This window comes from Sander vitreus, chromosome 9 (genome assembly GCF_031162955.1).
Source record: "Sander vitreus isolate 19-12246 chromosome 9, sanVit1, whole genome shotgun sequence".
Classification (NCBI taxonomy): Eukaryota; Metazoa; Chordata; class Actinopteri; order Perciformes; family Percidae; genus Sander; species Sander vitreus.
In genome coordinates, this window is record NC_135863.1 from 205,241 (window position 1) to 210,000 (window position 4,760).

Below are 4,760 nucleotides of genomic sequence, written 5' to 3' on the forward strand. Positions count from 1 at the left end.
AACAAAGCCTGTGATTCGCTGAGAGCAAATCGATCACAGACAAACGCGCCGTCTGATTGGTCGAATCTGTGACGAGAGAAATAAAGTTAGATTGACAAACACGGAGTAGTGATGGTTTTTGTAGTTCTCTCAAAACAACTGGTGTAGGTTGTATTTAAAAATGTAGCCACAAAAATAACAGAATAACTACATTAAATCGTTAAAACATGCAAAAGCTTTAGACTCAGTTACAGCCTTTTAAATTCCGAATGCATGGAAAGTTTTAATAGATTATTTTTTTAAATGGTTGTCAAGTAAAACATGAATACTGATTCCACCTCTACCAACTTAACACAGAATTAAAAATGTTGTATTTTCTTTAAATATTTGTTGCACACGCACACACATACACAGACACAAATATACACACACACACACACATGCACACACAGGCACAGACACAAATATACACACACACACACACACACACACACAGACACATACGCACAAGCAGGCTCACGCATACGCACAAGCACACACATACAGTTTCACACACAGTCTCAAACACACACACACACACAGGCACACACACACACACACACACACGCACACACAGGCAGGCACACACACACACACGCACACACAGGCACACGCACACACATACACAGACACAAATACACACACACACTTACACACATACATGCACACACAGACACATACGCACAAGGACACACATACAGTCTCACACACAGTCTCAAACACACACACACACACACACACATGCACACGCACACACAGGCACAGACACAAATACACACACACACACACACACAGGCACACACACGCACACGCACACACATACACACACACACTTACACACATACATACACACACACACACACACACACACAGACACACACACACACAGGCACATATATATATATACTGTATATCATTATATGTTATTTAGAAAAGAAATAGTGTAAGAAAAAGTCTCAGAGACAAAAAACTAATGTGAATGTTATATGATTAAAGATTGAGATTTTAATTATACTAAATTGCATCTATAATATACAAACATTCACAATATTTTTTTGTACAATCACTTTGTGCTTCTCCCCCGTTATTGGAGTGAACTGTAAGACAACAGGTTTACATAAACTCTCTATAGAATTTGTCCATGGTATACACAGCATAAAAATAAATTCATACTCAACACCATTATAGCTTCTAAATCTATCATTTACAAATTCACTTAAAAAATAATCATATGAAGACAATGTCAATATTATTGTATGTTATTTTTGTTATCAATGGTGGGGAGTTACACACAGAAACGTGCGCTGTGGTAGCTACGTATATAACACGTTGGCAGGATTTTCCTTTTTTTACTATCTTCAATATTTAATCATAAATGCACAGCAAAGTCTTTCGTAAACACACACACACACACACACACACGTACTGTATCTCAGCTGACATGACATTATTAAAATATCACACTTCCGTTAAAGATACTGTACACAAACCGTACAACTGAACACGCAATAAATATCATGATAACCATATTCAACAATGTTGCCTTTAAAGGGTAACTTTTTCAACCTGGACCTTATGTTCCCATGTGTTTGTGTCTAAGTGACTGATGGGAACAACAATCTTTGACATTGGTCCAGTATTAAGCGCGAGAAACAAGCTGCAATGTAACGTTAATGGACAATTGCGTACCTTCAGTTAGTGTCCACTAAAAGTTCTGTTGTTGTCGCTGACAGACTCAGGTTATTATTCTAAGTGTCTGACAACATTATGAAAGGATCCCTACAGAGATAGACCTTTTAGTTAAAGAGGAAGATCCTTTTAGTTTAACATGGAACAGCCCCGAAATCTCCATCACCAAACTACACCAGACTCCATGTAAATAATCAGGACTTTTATCATCGTAAAACACACTTCAATCAGAGTCGACAGAAACTAAATAAAACTATAAAAACCCGTCTTGGTTCGTCTTTCCACTGGTCCAACAATCACCACTCTGGTTTGGTTGAAATAAACCCTTAATTCACCCATTTACATGTGGAGATATGCTGGCTCTATACATGCTAAAAGTCCTGATTATTTACATGGAGTCTGGTGGGTTTGGTGATGGAGATTTCGGGGCTGTTTCATGTTAAACTAAAAGGATCTTACTCTTTAACTAAAAGGTCTATCTCTGTAGGGATCCTTTCATAATGTTGTCAGACACTTAGAATAATAATCTGAGTCTGTCAACAGCAACAACAGAACTTTTAGTGGACGCTAACTGATGCTGAACATTTGTCTGTTAACGTTACATTACAGCCCGGTTTGAGGCTGCCAGTTGCAGCGTTCTCGCTCAATACTGGACCAGTTTCAAAGATTTTCGTTCACATTAGTCACTTAGACACCAATGCATTAAAGAAATAGGGTCCAGGTTGAAGAACAAAACAAACTACCCTTTAATATCACTCTCTCTCATACACACACACACACACACACACACACACATCTCATTTAGGAAACACTGCGAACATGACGGCTACGCGACTACACCTGCTAAAGGGGGGAAGGAGAGAGAACCATGTGTCTTCACTCATCAGCTCAGCTCACATGTGTGTGCTTGAGTGTAAAACACCCTCGGTGTGGCGTTGGATTGTGTCGGCCAGTGCAAAAGCTGTAAACCACCACGAAGCCGGGCCGCAGCGCTAAGCGGCAGAGTCGGGGTCGAGTCTCTGGCAGGGCGTCTGATCCGTTTTCGTTCTTTTCTTTCTATAAACAGCTTGGTTTTTGTGGAGTTACACACACAAAAATCAAGTTTCATCAGTAAAGAAAAAAAACGTGCACTTGTTGTCCTCCCAGGCCGAAATAAATATAAAAATGAACACCTTTTTGATGCTTTTTCTGACATTTATATCCCTTTGACGAGGGGCGGAGAATTGGCCATCAGTGAGCTTGGCCATCAGCTGTGTGCTTGGCCATCAGCTGTGTGCTTGGCCATCAGCCGTGTGCTTGGTCATCAGCTGTAGTAGCTTGGCCATCAGCTGTGAGCTTTGGCCATCAGCCGTAGCAGCTGTAGCCATCAGCTGTATGCTTGGCCATCAGCTGTGTGCTAGCCATCAAGTGGTATTTCAGACTGGACGTGTTGTGATGATAGCTCAGTTCACAACGACAAAAACACACAGATCACTTTGGTCTTGTCAATGGAACCATTTGGCAACTTTTTTAAAGTAAACTTTCCATTCAGAATCTTATTGGCATCCATTTCGGCGTCTCGTGCTCGCCATCCACTCAAAACGTAACGTTAGCCTACTACTTTTTGGCCGCTCGCAAGCCCAAACAAGTGTGTGCGCCGTGCCTGTTGTTGTGTTTCCGGTCTAGCTAGATCCGGTGTGGTGTTGTAGTTTTTCTAACGTTACTAGTTGTTGCAACAACATGTGAAAAAAACAACAAAGATTTCTAGGCCAAAAGAACGTTAATCTCGCGATAAAAAATAATTGACGCCGTTAAAATGGGTTTGCGTTAACGCCGTTAATAACGAGTTTAACTGACAGCACTAGCTGTTTTTAAAAGGGTATCTGTAACTCCCATATTTTTTCAACCTGGACCCTATGTTCCTATGTTTTTTGTGTCTAAGTGACTGACAATCTTTGACATTGGTCCAGTATTAAACAAGCTACAATGTAAGTTAATAGGGCAATTGTGCATTCACAAAAGTGCTCGTTTTGCCGCTGACAGACTCCAAGTGTCTGACAACATTATGGGAACCTCAGTCGAGGTTCCCAGCTAGCTGAGGCGATACCAAAAGGTGACGTGGAAAGTCGACAGACGGGGGTGTCCTGAATAAACCCGCCATTTTTAACTAGTTTAGCCAGCTATGTTTATTTTTTTGCTGCCTCCAGCTTCATTAGAAACTAAATGTGTCTTCTGGCAACAACAACACACCTTCCACGTTCTGTGTGTCGCGTTAGGTCACGGCAGTTTCCTGCGGCACCGCTTGTTTTACAGTTCTGTGGAGGCTGCAGGCAGAGCTTTCGCCGTATACTATGTAAGTGGCCTGATGTGTATACTTGTGTGCTGGTGCGTGCGTCGAGCCAGCCATGTGTGTGTGTACGTAGGCTACGGCGAAAGCTCTGCACACATGCTGGCTCGACGCACGCACCAGCCAACAAGTATAAACATCAGGCCACTTACATAGGCTACGGAGAAAGCTCTGCGTGGAACCTCCACAGAACTGTAAAACAAGCTCAAGTGGCCTGATATTTATACTTGTGAGCCGGCGTATAACGACCAGCCACGCTGAGGCGGTACTACCATCTGCAATGGAAAACGGACGCACAGTGTGTCGAGGCGAGTAGAGTCGAGGCGAGTCGAGCAGGTACCATGTAATGGAAAAACACCATGTGTGGTTGTTTTAAGTCTCTTTATAGTTATTGTGCATCCTTCTGCAGTCATTCTTTGTGTATCTGTGCTTGTTTTGCATCTGTTTGTGGTCGTTCTGCGTCTGTGCAATCGTTTGATTAACTTTCCAACAAGGACATTTTTTAGGGGGAGTTTTTCTTTATCTGAATCAACGGCCTCAGGACAGATTGTGCTCTTTGAGGCAAGTTTTTGCTATTGGATTTGCCTAACAGTCAGTTTTGGGTGCCCTGTGCCTGCACCTGATTGTTCCAGTAAATCCTGTACAATGATTCGTCTCACACCTCAAACAACTACTGATCTGAATGAACCCTGTTAGAACATTTCTGTTTAACTTCATGCTGTTAAAA

At 41.8% G+C, this 4,760-nt stretch overlaps 1 protein-coding gene across 1 annotated transcript in view; it reads right to left on the bottom strand.

The window, feature by feature from the left end:
• Positions 1-4,241: 4,241 nt before the first annotated feature.
• rab3b (RAB3B, member RAS oncogene family) overlaps positions 4,242-4,760 on the bottom strand; it is a 22,840-nt gene continuing 22,321 nt past the window's right edge. The window contains exon 5 of the mRNA XM_078258242.1: positions 4,242-4,760. This exon is cut by the window's right edge and continues 2,546 nt beyond it. The gene's annotated coding sequence lies outside the window, so the exon portion shown is untranslated.